The sequence below is a fragment of the Malus sylvestris genome, chromosome 16 (assembly GCF_916048215.2).
Source record: "Malus sylvestris chromosome 16, drMalSylv7.2, whole genome shotgun sequence".
Taxonomy (NCBI): Eukaryota; Viridiplantae; Streptophyta; class Magnoliopsida; order Rosales; family Rosaceae; genus Malus; species Malus sylvestris.
In genome coordinates, this window is record NC_062275.1 from 38488510 (window position 1) to 38506801 (window position 18292).

General features: G+C 38.8%; 2 long non-coding RNA genes across 2 annotated transcripts; one reads left to right on the forward strand and one right to left on the reverse strand.

Annotated features, from left to right (window-relative positions):
* Positions 1-8962: 8962 nt before the first annotated feature.
* LOC126609379 (uncharacterized) lies at positions 8963-12639 on the reverse strand. Its single transcript, XR_007618120.1, has 2 exons — positions 9993-12639; positions 8963-9175 (listed from the first exon to the last, which is right to left on the reverse strand). It is a non-coding gene; the product is annotated as an uncharacterized LOC126609379 (long non-coding RNA).
* Positions 12640-14864: 2225 nt separating this feature from the next.
* LOC126609378 (uncharacterized) lies at positions 14865-16012 on the forward strand. The gene is made up of 2 exons (XR_007618119.1): positions 14865-15047; positions 15351-16012. It is a non-coding gene; the product is annotated as an uncharacterized LOC126609378 (long non-coding RNA).
* The last annotated feature ends 2280 nt before the right edge of the window (positions 16013-18292 follow it).

An 18292-nucleotide genomic window follows, 5' to 3' on the forward strand; every position in this document is an offset into this window, starting at 1 on the left:
TGTGAAAGAACATATACCGTCAAAGTGGGGGACAACATATAACGTTGACCCGTGCTCATTCGTTTTTTTTTTTTTTTTTTTTCGAAACTAGAAATTTGAAAATGTGGGAGAGACAACATATACAAATTTTGCTTCCACACTGTTGATCAAGACAGTGTGAAGCAAAACCAATTTATGGTGCCAACAAGAGCTTCATCAAAGGAGTTCAACCATAATTCTCAAAAGCTTCACACAATTTTGATCAAGACAATATGAAACAAAACCAATTTATGGTGCCAACAAGAGCTTCATCAATAGAGGGCAAACACAATTCTCAAAAGCGTCACACACTCTTGATCAAGACAGTGTGAAGCAAAACCAATTTGTGCCAACAACAAGAGCTTCATCAATGGAAGGCAACCACAATTCTCAAAAGCTTCACACACTCTTGATCAAGACAGTGTGAAGCAAAACCACTTTATGGTGCCAACAAGAGTTTCATCAAAGGAGTTCAACCACAATTCTCAAAAGCTTCACATACTCTTGATCAAGACAGTGTGAAGCAAAACCAATTTATGGTGCCAACAAGAGCTTCATCAATGGAGGACAACCATAATTCTTAGAACCTTCACACTCTTGATCAAGACAGTGTGAAGCAAAACCAATTTATGGTGCCAACAAAAGGTTCATCAAATGTGTTCAACCACAATTCTCAAAAGCTTCACACACTCTTGATCAAGACAGTTTGAAGCAAAACCAATTTATGGTGTCAACAAAAGCTTCATCAATGGAGGGCAACTACAATTCTTAAACCTTCGAAGCAAATTCAAGACTGTTCGAAGCAAATTCAATTTATATGGTTCATCCAAACCTTCGACTACTACAAGGTGTGGCTTGCATCATAATCTCTTGCTCAATAGTGTGGAAGCAAAATTTGTATATGTTGTCTCTCCCCATTTTCAAATTTCTAGTTTCCAAAAAAAAAAAAAAAACAAAAAAAAAACTTCAACTCCAAAGCTTCACCTACAAAGCTTCATCAATGGAAGACAACTACAAATTCTCAAAAGCTTCACACTATCTTCATCAAGATAGTGTGAAGCAAAATCAATTAATGGTACCCAACAAAAGCTTTAACTCCAACGCTTCACCTACAAAGCTTCAACTCCAAAGCTTCACCTACAAAAGTTTGACCCACAAAAGCTTGACCTACAAAAGCTTGACCCACAAAAGTTGACCTACAAAACTTCCACACAAAAGCTTCACCTGCAAAAGCTTCACAATATCTTGATCAAGATAGTGTGAAGCAAAATTAATTCATGGTGCCCAACAAAGCTTGACCTACAAAAGCTTCACCCACAAAAGCTTCACCCCTAAAATCTTGACCCATAAAAGCTTCACCTACAAAAGCTTGACCCCATAAAAGCTTCACCTATAAAAGCTTGACCCACAAAAGCTTGACCCACAAAAGCTTCACACTATCTTGATCAAGATAGTGTGAAGCAAAATCAATTCATGGTGCCCAACAAAGCTTCAACCTCAAAGCTTTACCTACAAAGCTTTAAAAAAAATATATATATATATATATATATATTTAATTTTTTTTTTTGGAAATTCGAAAATTCGGAAATTCAAAAATTCAAAAATTCGAAAAAAAAAATTGCCTAGGCCTTCTCTTCTTTGGGCCTAAGAACTTTCATAACAAATATATATGAAGGAGGAGTTTTGGGCTACCACTTAGAAAGGAAATGCCTCATTCGTCAACTCCCTCGACCGGAGACTTGGGGGACTCCTACCATATGCTACTGCACCTTGATACTCAGAAGTCTCACAACCACTCAGTGACTTGGATTTGTCAGGTCTCCAACCGAGAAGTTTTCCTCACTCGGGAAATTAAGGGAGCACTACCTCAACATACCTGCTTCACTCTCATAGCTTCAACATACAAGCTTTAACAAAATAAAAAATTCAAAGAACTTAGTGAAGAAGGCCTTGGTGTATTTAACACAATACGTTGAAATGAAGCAAAGTTTGTTTATTGATATCTCCAATAAGTTACAAATATGTACATATACATGAATCAAAATAAACAAACAAGAGGGAGCCTTCACAAAGGTTGCTCATGAGAAGTCTAAGCAGTTGGCAGAGCCCCAGAAAGAGTAGGCACCGGAAGGTGATCATTCGGAGCCTCAGTACTGGGTAGAACCCCAGAAGGAAGAGGCACCGAAGGTTGATCATTTGGAGCTTCATTACGTGATACATCCCTAGAAGACGAAGGTAATAAATGCCTTTGGAACAAACCCACAAACCTCTGATGATCAAGCAAAATCTGACCATCAGATTCTTGCAACTGGTCAAGCTTCCTCTTCATGTTTGTGGCATAGTCATGTGCGAGCATGTGCAACTGTTTATTCTCATGCTTGAGCCCTCCGATCTCCTGTTTGAGACTTATCACTTCAGCCACCAATGATTCAACTTGGCGAGTTCGAGCAAATAGGCATTGGGCCATATTAGACACAGAACCTGCACACTGAACACTGAGAGCCAGAGAATCCTTAACAGCCAACTCATTATACAGTTTGGAAAGTAGTCTGTTATCTTTGGGAGTGAGAAGATTCCTAGCCACCATCGCAGCTGTCATATCATTCTTCATCATAAAGTCCCCAACGGTAAGAGGACCAGTAGGGGAAAAGAATGATGGGCACCATATGTTGTCTTGAGAAGGCATAAATGCCTCTTCACCAAAGTTCAAGTCAAAACGACGGTCGGATGGGCCAGACATTCTCATAAATGATGAAGGAGAAATGAGGTGCAATAAATCTCTGAAGTAAAGGGAAAATTCCTACAAGCAATAAACTCTCTGAATGTACTTCTTGCACACAATTGGTGCCCTTATAAAAGAAAAGGCAACAGGGCCGTTGGTTCAAGAATCAAAGAGGCACCACTCTCCGAATTCCGAAGAGGCACCACTTTCCACACGCAACATCAGCTCATCGGGTACCACAGATAACTTTGCCAAAGATCTCTGACAAAGTTTAGACACATAAATTTTGAAGATCCAGCTACCCTACTATTACCCACAAGGGTAAAGAAACAGCACCACTGCTTGATAACTAGAAAGTCCCAATGTGTGTCAACCTCCGTACTCCGTGGCAAGGCAGACTGGCAAAAATGCCTAACCTTTACTCACATTCGAGAAAACACTCCCAACTAGATTGCTTGCTCAAAAATCGAAGAGGCACCACTCTCCGAATCTCGAGAGCTAGACTCCCAATAGGATTACTTTCTCAAAAATCGAAGAGACACTGCTATCCGAATCTCAAGAGTCAGACTCCCAACAGGATTGCTTTCTCAAAAATTGAAGAGGCCGTTCTCTGAATCTCGAGAGCCAGATCCCCGACAGGATTGCTTATTCGAAAATCGAAAAGGCACTGTTCTCCGAACTTCGAGAGACAGATTTCCTTAGATAAAGCTTGTCTGCAGTCTTCACATGCAACATCAGCTTTCCAGATACCACATACCACTTTTTCAAAACGCTCTGACAAAGTTAAAACATGTGAAGCTTGCGGCTCCCACTACATTGCTATGACCAAGAAGGGTAAAGGAATAGCATTATTACTTGCTCAAAAATCAAAGAGGCACCGCCCTCCAAATCTCGAGAGTCAGACTCCCAACATGATTACTTTCTCAAAAATCGAAGAGGCACTGCTTTCCGAATCTCAAGAGCCAAACTTCCAACAGGATGGCTTTCTCAAAAATCGAAGAGGCACTTCTCTCCGAATCTCGAGAGCCAGATCCCCGACAGGATTGCTTGTTCGAAAATCGAAGAGGCATCACTCTCTGAACTTCGAGAGCCAGATTTCCTTGGATAAAGCTTATCTGCAATCTTCACACGCAACATCAGCTTTCCAAATACCACATACCACTTTTTCAAAGAGCTCTAACAAAATTAAAACACATGAAGCTTGCAGCTCCCACTACATTGCTACGACCAAGAAGGGTAAAGGAATAGCATTACTACTTGTTGTTAGGGAGACTCCTATATATGTCGATATCCATCCTCCACGGACAGGCAAACCTGCAAAAATGCTCAACCCTTCCTCATATCTGAGAGGGCACTCCCAACGAAGCCTCTTGAAATACTCAGCTTTCTTCCCCCCAATAATACCTATGCAAACCAACCACACCAGAGCAAGAGTATCTCATATCATCAAGGTTAAAAGCAAGAGTATCCCATATCATGCTTTTTCCCTGTCTTTTCCTTTGCCCTTGTTCTTACCTGCAAGACAAGGAGAAAGAGAGCAATCAGTAGCACTTGGAATCAAACTTCCAGTCAGGAACTGACTGCCTGGAACCCCTTGCCTGATTACTTACCTAGCATTGCTCTCGAGTACTCATCTTCAACATCTTATGCTTCCAGAAAATATACCACATCTGCATGAGGAACAGATAGGGCAAGTGAGAAGGATACAAGGAAGCATGTGGAGACAAGCGCAACGGAACACGTGCCGATTCATCTATTACTTCGTCAACAGCAAAAGTATCCCATATCATCAAGGTCGAACGCACTCTTGATTTGATGGACTTGTTTTGACCCTCAAACTCTTGAGTCGGCCTTATACTATAGAGGAAACCAGAAAACCCTCCAGCCCAGTTCAAGAATAAGCCTGTGGAAAGTTACTTCTTCAAAAGCAAAAGTATCTCATATCATCTATTCTCCATTTGCTTCTCCTTATCCTTGTTGCTGTTTACGACATAAGGAGAAGGAGAACAATCAACCGGAAGCCAAAGTCGAACCTCCGATCCAGGTTGCTTGCTTGGAAGTCTGATTGCTTACCTTGTCTGTTACCTCTTTCGGCAAATCTCCTAACTCGGCGACTTGGGGGACTCCTACTATAGGGTTTTGTATCGCACTTGACCAAGCCCGAAACTACAAGTAAGCTTCAAGTGAAATTGATACATTACCTTGTGCATCTTCATCAGTTAAAGATACCACCCCTGGATGGAGGAAAAATACTTCCAGATAAGATGCCACAGCTACGTATGAGACAGATAAGGCAAGTGAAAATGATACCACACTTCAGTACTTAGAAGTTTCGTGATTACTCAATGGCTTGGATCTTGCAAGTCCCCAACCAAGGAGCTTCCCTCACTCGGGAACTTAGGGGAGCACTGTTTGTACCATACTTGACCAATCCCGAAATTACTGAGCACCGGTCAACGTTATACCGTCAAGGACCTAGAAGAGTTTCCCTCCAACCAGGAGGCCAATCACAGCGTGACACGTGTCGATATAAAAAACCAATCATAGCGCGACACGTGTCAACATCAGAAGCCAATCACAACACGACACGTGTCAATGTCAGAATGAAACTAGAAACTCTCTTCTATAAATAGAGATCATTCTCTCACAATATTTCCTAATGTCATTTGTACTAAATCATTCACTTGTACTCACTAAATGAGAGCTTAAACCTATGTACTTGTGTAAACCCTTCACAATTAATGAGAACTCCTCTACTCCATGGACGTAGCCAATCTGGGTGAACGACGTACATCTTGTGTTTGCTTCCCTATCTTTATCCATTTACATACTGATCCATACTAGTGACCGGAGCAATCTAGCGAAGGTCACGAACTTAACACTTTCTGTTGTACCAAAGTTCTCACTGATTTTGTGCATCAACAAATTTCATATAAATATAACATGTTAGCCGGAACCCCTATGGTAGTCTATACGGCTGAATTCATAGCTCAAAAGTCAATCTAGCCGGAGTCACTACAATGACCTATACAACACTATGCTGCACAAGAGTCGAAACCAAATGAAAAGGTCTGTACGACAATAATGGGTGTAATATAATCATGCTCAATACTACTCTCACATAACAGCTGGGCGATAAATCACTAGTCACCTACGAGTCGGAACCACCTAAGATGGTCTGTACGATAGGACTGTGCACCTAAATTGGATCCAATATGAGCATATGGTGCGGGAGGTGACATAATAAATAGGCATGTGCCATAACTCTGGCTAAATCACAATCACCCTAGGTGCAGTTTTATTAGCTCAACGTTATTCAATCACATATATATCATCAATGATTCACATAACTTACTTGAGCTTACCTGAGCGTCCACAGCACCACAATTATATATCATGCATCATATACCAATTCATATACAATATATAAATTCATATGCATGGCATTCAAGGCATACTTTCATTTAAACACATATTTTTGGGAAAATATCAAGTATATAAATATTTATTGAAAACCAAAAGCCCACTCACTGGTATGTCGAAGGGTCGTAGCCCCTGAGTCGCCCTTGAACACGCTCGTCCTTAGGATAAGTCTCACCTATATGCGAATTAACTATAAAAATGTTATTTAAAGCACATAGGCAAAACTAACTAATAACTTCTCATACATAGCTCAAATTGGGTATATGAATATACCACAATGACCTATACAATCTCAAGATTGTCCCAAATTTTTTAAAATAATTTTTCATCCACCCACGTGTCACCACGCGCCGGCGAGTGCACAGCAAGATGCGCGGCCACGCACAGGGAACCCTAACGGAAACAGTAACGGCAGTTAGGGAATATTCCGCTTAATCCTAGCAGATTCTGTTAAACTTAACTGACGGCATTAGAATATTCCGTCAGAATTGACAGAATATTTCGTCGTCTTCAACCTCAGACTCCGGCGACCATCACCGTCACCGGAAAACTGGGAATTTTTCAAATATCTCACTCATTTTTCATCCATTTCCTACAAAATTTGCACCAAAATGAAGCTTACAACTTGAAGAACATTTCCTTACCAATTTGAAGCTCCAAAAGTCATGGAATCTCGCTGGGGAAATTCCACAAAATCCGGCCAAGCTTGAAACTCACGATCCCGACGTCCAATTTCACCCAACGAACCACTCCGAGCTTCCTTAGGACCTCCTAAAGCTTCATATGTCCTTAAAATTCCCTAAAAATCAACATTTTACGTGAGCATGAATAGTACCTCAAATCGGGGTTCGGATTTCACGAGTTTTCAAAGGAGTTCTTACCTGAAAATGGTACCATTCAACTCGTATGGTTCTCACGAACACAATGGTGTGCTTCACACCCTCGATCTTCACACTTTCGATGGGTTTTGGGTGTAGTCCGTACAAGAGAGAGAGAGAGAGAGAGAGAGAGAGAGTGCGTTCGAGAGAGAGAGAGAGTACGGGAGGGTGAGAGGGAAAAAGTTTTGGGTGTGTGTGTGGTCCTCACACTAACACATCACCTAACCCACATCTACAACGAAACAAAAAGTCTAAGTCCCAAATTATCCAAAATTAAGCTAGGGCAACCAAATAACCCTAATATTAAATCCCATGAAACGTTTAAGGGTATTCTCGACATTTCCCATCCATGAGAATAATTTTCCGGGACGGGCTGTGATAGTTTCTTATTTTTTTAATATATTTTTGTGAGATATTAATATCTCTCCCTCCTAAAATAGAGGAGGCACGGGCCTTTTTTTTTTTCAAATAAAGCAAATTTTGAATTTACAGTTTTATTTGAATGGGGTATTTGGAGAGGACCCTCAATCTTATAAACGTGGTGTTTTTAATTATTTTAATGTTTTTAATTATTAAGAGAGAAAATAATCTGGAATTATAGGTGGCAAATGCAACGTGCAAATGGAGTGGAGTGAAATTCATCCGGTTTTAACAGTTTGTATTTACCATTTATCTCTTTTACTGCAAAACTTCTTCTCTTTACAACTTAACCCACGTGGCTTTAATCCATTTTTTTTTATTATTTCAGTTTTTTATGACAAAATTACCCTTGCAAATTTGTTTCTACTATTTTCGGCCAGTTTTGATTTTTTTTTTTGTTTGGGGGGCTTTTTTATCCAAAATTTTTTGGTGAAGTCTTGAGACACCAAACTCTCCTTCTTACTTTCTAACTGCTCTCCATAACTGCTAACTTTTAGAGGATAATTATCATGATTTTTTTTAATTACCATGTTTTGTTTCCAATACAGTTTCTGATAAGTTAAATTCCTTTTTACGTTTTTGTCCTTGTTTTTGGGATTTTTTGGACTTTGATTGTAAAGAAAACAAAGGGACTTTCTTGGCATTTCTAAATGCTTCACAAAACTAGCCTTCTCCCTTTATATACATAGATAAAGAGATGTTAAATTTTAAGTATAAAATTCGAGTTTGATAACTTATGTGGTAATTTGACATTTTTTAAAATTTTGCTCTCTACTCGATAAGTCAAATTAAATTATTATTTTATTACATTAATTTTTTTTATATAATTTTTGTTTTATATTTTAAATTTTACATGTATAAATAACTTTTATAATTTCAGCAAAAAATGTATAAATAGTTCATAATGAACCATTTGGCATTCATGTTTTTTTCCTATTTATCAAAATTAACTTTTTCAATTGTGAAACCCTAAATCACGTTCGAATTCCTTGTTGTTTCAATCTTGTATTGCATAAATTGAACTTTTGTGATTGCGTGGATCAAGATCGAAGAGAAATCCCACCCCACCTCTTCGGAGGCCCCCAAATCCCAGCCCATTCCACTTCTTCTTCTCTGTCAACCCAAATCCCAACCCCTTCCAGATTTTCCAAACCCCACCCCACCCCTTCAGAGGCCATCAAATCCCATCTTGACAGTGGAGACGAGCTTGACCGGTCGACACTATAAGAGCAGTTCTACCATTGCTAAGGCATTCCCGGGTTATTCACTATTTAATCCACTCAATGAATAATAATTGTTTTTTGCATTTCCATCCCTACATTGAATAACCCTAGCAATAGGCAATAAAATATTAGTATTTAAAAAAAAATTATTTGTAATTACGGATAAAATTTTTGACACACCCCGACCTAAAATCAAGGCGTGCTGACTGTTACGTGAGGGTGACGTAGCCATGTGTACAGTGCGGAAGCGATAAGGATATGAAATATACGAATAAATAAAAAACCGAAAGCTAATTAATGTGCAATAATAAGCAGAAAGTGCTAGGAATGAGATACAAGTGTAAATACACATAATCAGAGTATAGAAGTCTAAGTGCAGTCTAGTAAGACAAGTACTAGTTATACAGTACTAGAAGAAGTCCTACGAATATTATACTTTGTCAGAACCGCCAAGATCCACAAATGCCACCAACAACAAGTCTACCTAAAACCTGGAGGGGCGCAAAATAGAAAGTGTGAGTGGGCAAAAACAAAGCTTTTCAAAATCATTTCATTTATCAAATGCTCTAACCTCTCGCCGTAAAACATGTATAATTTTCCCAGAAATGGAATATATATATTTCAAATCATGCTTCACATATCCATTTTCCTAAGTATGACATACCAAAATATAAAATAGAATAAGTAACTCAAGTGAAAATAAATTCATGGAAAATAACATATTAACCGGAACCCCTGCAGAAATCTGTACGGCTGAATTCATAGTTCATTAGTCAATCTAGTCGGAGTCACTGTAAGTGACCTATACGGCACTACACTGCACACAAGTTGGAACCACTGTAATGGTCTGTACGACAGGACTGGGTGTAATATAACTATGCTCCTTACTACATTCTCATTATAACTGTGCGATAAATCGCTAGTCACCTACGAGTCGGAACCACATATAATGGTCTGTACGACAAGACTATGCACCTAAATTGGATCCAATGTGAGCATAGGGTGCGGGAGGTGACATCATAAACAGGCATGTACCATATCTCTAGCTAAATCACAATCACCCGAGGTGCAGGTTTATGAGCTTTCAACCACATCTCATATTATAAATATCTCATATAATAAAACATAACTTACCTGGTACTTACCTAAGCGTCCACATCACCAATTCATATTATGCATCATATACTAAATCATAGGCTGAATATAAATTTATATGCATGGCATTTCAAAGCATATTTTCATTTAAACGCATTTTCTGGGAAAATATCAAGTATATAAGTATATACTGAAAACCAAATGCCCACTCACTGGTATGTCGAAGGGTCGTAGCCCCTGAGTCACCCTTGACTATGCTCGTCCTCGGGATAAGTCTCGTCTCCCTTATATGCGAAACAATTGACGTCGTTACCCTCCGTTAGGAATATTTCGTCAACTTTAATGGAATATTCTTCTTTCTTCTCCGATGAACCTCGCCAGTTGCCGCCGTCGCCGGAAAACTGTTTTGGGACCTAAAATCCAAGGAAATTTGCTAGAGAACCTTCGATAATCCAGCCAAACTTCAAATGCATCGATCTCGACTTCCCGACGTCCAAATCATGTCATTTTTCTTCTCCGAGCTTCGTGGAGAGGTCCTTAAGCTTCCTATAAGCTTGAAATCCTCTTAAAATCATGCATTTACGGCTGCATGAACAATATTCAAATCAGAGGTTAAGGTTTCTTGGGCTTTTCGAAGCTTTCACGCCCAAAATTGGTATAGATGGGTTCGTGACGATGAGATGAAGATGATGACGGTGTCTACAAGCTCGATCTGTGCCTAGTTGGAGTTTAGAGAGAGTGACCATACAAATTGTACGGACGAAGGAAGAAAAACTGAGGGAAAAGAGAGAGTGTACACGGGAGAGATAGAGAGAGAGAGTGTGGTTGTGGTCTAGATTTGGTCCCAATCAAAACAAAAAAAAAATCTAAGTTCCAATTGGGTCCCAAAACTTAAGAAAATACATAATTTGTCCACAACCAAAGCTTAAACCACACCATCCCACATACGTTCAAGGGTAAAACCGTCATTTCACACCGTCGAAACTAAACATTTCGGGACGGGCTGTGACAATTTTAAATCGGTCTCGTTGTACCACTTTCTATTAAAACATTTATTTTTATTTTTTTAATTTTTTCAATTCACATGGTGCAGCACACCATTCCAAAACCTTTGTTTTTTTTTCACATGGTGCCGATGCACCATTCCAAAATCGTTTGTTTATTATTTTTTTTCTTCTTCTTTTCACATGGTACCAATGCACCATTCCAAAAGCTGTGTGTTTTTTTTTTTCTTTCTTTTTCAAGCTCAGCAGCTCTCTCTCACTTTAGCTCCAGAGGCAGGGCCTCAGACTCTGACAACATCAATAGCCGATCCGTGCAAAACTTCAGTTTTTCCTTAGTTAAGTAGGTAAAGGATCGCCAACTCCTTAGTTAAAATCTCTCTCTCCCTCTCTCTCCCTCTCTCTCTCTCTCTCCCCCAAAAACAAATCCCAAATCGTGCGATCTGGGCGCGCAAGTGGAAGGAAGGGGATCACAAGTGCGTGGAGGCGAATGCAGTGTGGGGTGCGGTGGTAGCTGCGACGGAGGAGGGACTGGATCTCTGCCATTTGTCTGTGGATGTTCATCAGCCTCGGTGACGAACTCCAGCGAGTGCCGTTGAGTTTGAAGCTTATTGGGTTTTTTAATTTTTTTTTTTAAATTTTACTTTTTTTATTAATATTTTATATTTTTATTAATTTTATATTGTGGCTGACGTTGCCGTGGTGTCAGCCCACGTCACGTTGCCTTCGGGCTCTCGGGATGGCAACTCGTGCCGAGCCTTTCCTTTGGGTATGCTCGGGCTCTCTGGCCCTGTTCCCTCGCCTGTCCCTCGGGCTCCAGCACACGCTGGAGCTACTCTAAGTGATCAACCCAAGGTGCAAAGAGAGAAGACGACGACAACGAAAAAGGAGAAAGCAAGGGTAATGAGAAAAGTTTTGGGGGGACTATGCAAATGATTAGAGACAGAGATGCGGTTGGAATTGCAGATCGGGAATGAAGAAGTTTGAAGCTTTTGGAATTGCAGGTGGAAGGAATTAAAAATGATGAAGAAGATGATATTTTTGTCTTTTTTAGTTCTTTGAAGGAAGGTGGATCCATGACCTGGAAAAAGTATTTAATAATGAATTAAAAATATTTAACGATGCTGTCAAATTTGACAGCAAGGGTGTGGACTTCTATTCCACGTCATACCATATTCAGATTTGGCCCTTCGGTTGGAAAATTTTGTTGCTTTTTTTTATGACTGTTAATGTTGATTTGAAGATTTTGAAATTTAATGCTCTAATCTGACCTTCAGTCACTACAAATTTACAGGTGTTGTCAATTTGGATTTAAGAGAGTTTTAATAGATTTTTTTTTAAAGTGAAAGATTTCAAAGGATTTTAATAGACTCTACAAATTCTCAAAGGACTTTGGCATATTTATATGGATTTGTATTATAGATTTGTATGGATTATTTCATGAATTTTTTATGATTTTTTATGCTTTTTAGGATAGGCCTCCCACATTGAGGGAGTTTCAATAGCTTCAAACTCTTCCAATGGCACTCATCTTCTTTCTTCATCATCCTTGGTGTCGACACTTAGAGGTTCCCTCTCTTGGGAACTTGGAGAATCCATTCTTCAATCCTCTTCCAAGAAATTCATGGAGCAAAGAAGCTAGGAATGAAGGCCCTCTCTCAAGGGTGATTAGTCTTTGCTTATGCAAAGATGATTCAACAAAGGTATAAGAAATATCAATTCCTTTCTTTAAAATTTGAGTTGGCATAACCACACCGAAGCAACCTTCCTTCGTTTCCTTCTTGGGGTCTTTTGATATGTATCCAAAGTAACTAAAAATTGGACCTATTTCAAAAGTCAAAAGTCACTAAAAATGGGACCTATTTCAAAAGTAGGCCTATAAAATTGGACCTATTTCAAATTTTCCCTTCCTTTTACTTATTGGATTCCGACCTACCCATGTTGCTGCTCTTATCTTCCTTTGTCTTTTCATGTTCATTATCCTTATCTTTGGCATAAAGGCTTTGAGAGCTCTCAGTTATATCATCCAGTTTAGCATATGACTGAAGGGCTTGACTTATGTCTTTGAGCTTCAAGGACTCCTTTCCAAACATTAGAGTTGTTCGAAAGAGCTTGAAAGTTGAAGGTAGAGACCTCAACAAGATGATAGCCATATCATCGTCTTTGTAAATTTCTTCGACCTTCTGATGATTGGCTATGCAATTCTAGAACCTACATATGTGATCTTCAGTATCACCTTCTTCTTTTAGTTGAAGCCTGAATAATTCATCTTTGAGAAAAAGTTTGTTGGACACAATTTTGCCCCTATAAACATGCTTCAACTTGTCCCATGTTTCCTTAACGATTGTCTTTTCTGTGATATGGGACCTGACTGATCTTGTGAGATGGGTTTTGATGGTGTTCCTAGCCTTCTTGAGAACCTTGGTGCATGCCTCTGATGTCATGGTCGTAGGCTTCTCACCAATGAGTGCATTATCCAAATCTTAGTTTATCAGTATATTATTCATCATTGTTTGCCAATCAATGAAGTTATCATTGTCATCAAAAGGTTTTAGCGCAAGCCTTAGGTCCACGGTCGCCTTTCCTTTTGACATCGTAGAACACTTTAAACCAAGGACTTGATACTAAATGTTGTGTCACGAGCTCCATAAGTGTCAACTACTACAACTGCCATGCACCAATATTGTCCCTACTTAAACACCTAGGCTCAATCCCCAGGGTGGTATCTAGCCCAATGGACCTTAGGTGTGAGATTTTATGTTGAAAGACCTTGGCGCAATTAGAAGTTGACACGTATATTTAAATCTTAGATTATTGTTGTACTTCTCTAATGTTGGACTCTCTCCACACACATATTGGATTGTATCGAGCCAGCCTTTTACACCAACAATTACTTTATTTCTAGCTTCGACCAAAGCAATGTACTCTGCCTTTGTGGTGGACAAAGCTGTAATTGGTTGTGGTAGTGCCCTCCAACTAATTAGTCCTTCTGCACATGTAAAGGCATAACCAAAAGTTGACCTTCTTTTGTCCAAGTCCCCTGCATAATCGACATCCACATTTCCCAACATCTTGCTTTTTTTTTTTTTTTTTTTTTTTTGCTTTTCAAACATGATCCCTTATCACCATGATCCTATATTTGCCATGTACTTGGAAATGATGTTGAGTGCTTGAACTAGGTTGGGTCGTGCGCATGCTATTGCATACAGCAGCCCAAGACATTAGCATAGAGCACCTTCTTTATCAATTGTTTCTCTTTTGTGAGCCATCAAAGGAGTCGAAACTACTTTTGATTCTTTCCTAGTCGTTTTAGGAAAAGAATCGGTGCACCTATACTTTCCCTAATACAATCCTAAATAAAATAGGACACTAAATTTGATGAGCCAAGTCCTAACACTATGTAGTCAAGGTAAAATCATGACTGTGATTTTACTTATGGAATTGTGTTTTGGTATAGAGAGGCATGATATAAAGATGGACTGGTAATCCTGGTTGGTCACACTTCACTACTTTTTTGGTCTGTTTGTTTGTCTTATCTGCGTGCACGTAAAACTATATTGCTTTCGATTCTTTGTGTATTAAAGTAGTTCAGAATTTGACTGCTTCCAGGGGGTCTTTCCAAGCTTTGGTGAACGATATCTCTCCATCGTTTTGTTCCAGTCAATTAGAGAAGATGGTGAGAAAATGTAACCGGAGCCATGAAATTCCTTTTCTCAAGCAATTTTGTGACAGTAATGCACATTGATTGTGAAATCCCCTCCACGGATTTCACTATTTAAAATTACGTATTTCGTATTATTAATTCGACGTGTTTATATTTGCGGTGCATTTATTTAAGTAAAATGATGAAATCGCCCCTATTGAATTAAACAAAATTTTCACGGACATATTTGATTCTTTCATAATTTTCCTGATTTCTTTACATATTTGGATAGTAAGTGTCGATACGAACCCGTGACTGCAAACGGATTGCAATTTGGAGCTATAACGAATGAAATATAAACGAGCAAAGGTTAAGGGTAAAATGGTAAAATTGTCCCGTTTTGCTAGAAGGCTCCAGAAAATACCAGGTGGATGGCTGTGATCGCGCGCGGGGGGGGGGGGGGGGGGAAGAAGAGGAAAAAAGGATTGGTCACCTCAGTGCAGAAGAAGGAGATTTACTTTGCAGAAAGCTAAAGGTTTGAAGATGCGTAATGCTGTCGTTGCTACCACGGCGGGGAAGAGACTCTTACTGCGGTCTGGAGTCTGAAGCTTGGATTATACAAAGGTACCTTTTACGTAATTGTGTGTGTATATATAGCTTGATAAAACAAAGAGCAGCATATAGCTTGATATGTAGATGGTGCGAGTGAACCGATGTGGTAGGATAGGCAAACATGAATTAATAATTCCTTTATTCGCAATGCAGAATGAACTAATTTAGGTTTTATTGTTTAATTTGATTATTTATCAGACGCTGATCAATTATTGGCTTCAATATTTTGGTTAAAGCTTAAACTGAAAGATTCAGGAATATGTATGCCTTAAGTGTGAGAAAAGGTTGCAACTGTATCTTCTTTTTCCTCTGTAGTTATCTAGGTGCTCATTTTGATACCCATGAAAGCACCTCCAAACAGCCTGGAAGATGAGATGAAGATTTAAGACTTTTATTTTTATATTTTATGTTATAGTATTAATGGCTATCTTCAAGCCATCAGATAAGAAGGCACCGCGTGGCCTTCTTCTTGTACCCAACAGGAAAGAGATAGCGAGAAGGGGAAGAGGATAAACTTAATATTTACGATAATAATTTACATGAGAGACTCTCCGTTTCCTTTCCTTTGAGTAATAGGGCAGATGGAGAGAAAAGTGGAAAGAAAAGGAATACGAAAGAGATGATGAAAGATGACAGATGAGAGTTAAGGAGAGATAGCAAGTCTTGAGACTTCAATTAAGATGGCAAGGGGAGCTGCTCTACTGATGGCACCATTGGTACAACAAGTAGGTAGTTCTAGTGGCCTAATTAGTTTTTTTTTTTTTCAAATTGAAGGAAAGCTCTTGGCTGGTTCTTTTACGGGTAAGAAAGAAGATTTCAAATTGTTACTTTTTTATTTATTTGTGAACAATTGACGGATGCAGTATGTAGAGAAGGATAATGACATCCAAGTTATATAGTAGCATTTCGAGTTGTGGATTGGCCACCGTTTTTCTAAAACTATTTATAAGATGCCCATTCTTTTTCATATGAAACAATTTGGTCTTTCAGTACAAATGTTGAAAAGGCATATATGGTAATTGTCCAATGATCTGTTTAGGGTCTTCTTTTGGCTTAACAAGTTTAGTGATATGTTCTTGACATCTTATAAAATATATGTGTGTGTATGCATTCGAACTAAACCAAATTGGTTTAACATTATCAGATCTTTTGCGCATCTACTATATATTGTCTGAGTTATATGTATCAAGTTAATATGATCTATGATGGAGTTGGAAATTATATTATTATGTCTACACATGGTTTAAAATGTCACCCTTCTTATTTACCATGAAGACAACATGCATATGAATATTTAAATTTCACTTGCTCCCTGATTTTCTAAAGGTTATACTTATTCAAACATTCCCTTGTTCCGACCAAACCATTCTAGATTAACCAAAATGACGTTGAGATTTGTAGTGTGAGATTAGTTAGTTTGAGTGTATTGTTGAGGATCAAAGTACATGTCTTGCATATGGTGTTTTGGTTACACTTGTGAATAGGAGCTATCAAAGTGGTGGTTTCTTGTGGTAGCCCTTGGGCGAATGTGCGGTTGTGGACCATGGGCGAATGTTTCAAATTGACTTGTGTATTGATGATATTTGTGAAATGTGATTTGCAGTGCTTGTTGAATGGTTTGATGAAAAGTAATTTGACGTGCATATTTGAAATGTGGCTTGATTTGTATGATTGGTGTGATGTGATGAAATGTAAGGGCTAGTAGTGGACTGTTAACCCATTGACATGGGGATTTGTTGCTTCGAAATTTGTTTCACATCTCGGTTCATTGTTCCATTTCTCGCTTCATTGATCTGCTCTAAATTTAGTACTTGTGCTTTGTTTTATTTTGTTGAGCCTTCGTAAATTGAGCACTTGGTTCATGTTTTGTTTCTTCGAGCTGTTGATATGTTCCTTGGCCCTCCGCTCGGTTCCGTTGAGTAATCCAAAATTGGATATCCGCTGGGGTTCCATTGAGTGGTCTGGTTCCCTGCTTCGTTTAGATTCCGTTGAGTGGTCTGGAATCCCTCGTGATCCGTGATTCCGTTGAGTGGTTCAGAATCGTATCTAACTTGGATTTCATTGAGTGGTCTTATATCTATTGTACTCCGCAATTTTGTTGAGTGATCCGGAATCATATCCACTCGGATTCTGTTGAGAGGTCTATAATCCTTTTTACTCCGCGATTCCGTTGAGTGGTCGGAATTGTATCCTGGTTCGGATTCTATTGAGAGGTCTGTAATCCTTTCTACTCCATGATTCCGTTGAGTGGTCGGAATTGTATCTTGGTTCGGATTCTGTTGAGTGGTCTATAATCCCCTTTGGTGTCTTGGTTCCGTTGAGTAGTCCATAACCAAATGTTGATGGATTTCGTTGAGTGGTCCGAAATCGCATCATTTGACTTGTTGGTTTCTTGGATTTGATTTTAGCTTCAGAGATGTAAGCTTCAACCGAACTGTGTCACTCTAGCCCTGCATTTCAGTGTATGGTAAGTGTTATTGTTTGGTGTGATTATTGGATGCTATTGGATGTAATTGTTATGATTATGATTAGACTTGTCGACCAACGTGGCTTGAGATTATTATTGTGCTTCGTCGATTGATCCTTGAGATGTGGCATTCGCTGAATTGTGTATTATGTTGAGACGTAGTGAGATATGTTTTGAATAATCGAGTGTAGTGAAATGGTGAACTACAAACGGCTTAATCCGTATTGAGGGTACGTAAGCAATCTAACGAGGAGGTTAGATGCAACCATAAAGCATACGAAAAATTATTACGCATTTGGAACTCGAGTTATGCTTTGAACATATCCCGTAGGTGGGGTATGTTAGATCTACGAATATTTGGTGACGTCATGTGTCGATCCTGGACATATGTCGAGATTGGAGTGTGACATTGTTTAACCCGAAACTTTCCTTTTTTATATCACACATTGGACCCTAAGATCTTGTAATTGTGTTAAATTTCACCTTTTGTCTATTTGAATGTCTAATTCTTCAATAAATTGATGTTTTTTTAGTCAATTTTGTACAAATGTTGTTTACATATCCATCCAATTATAGATTCCATGCTCATCATGCAATCAATCTAATGAAGATTCAAATAATTTGTTAGGCAAAAGACATGAATTGATACAGTTTTAAAATTTTAAGGTGTAATGTGAAAAAATCAAAATCTCATGACCAAACATGTAAACCATCGCAAATTTAAAGAGTGTAAAATGTAATTAGCCCTTAAACGACAAGGTTTTAGTTCGGGCTGTCTGTGATCTTGCTT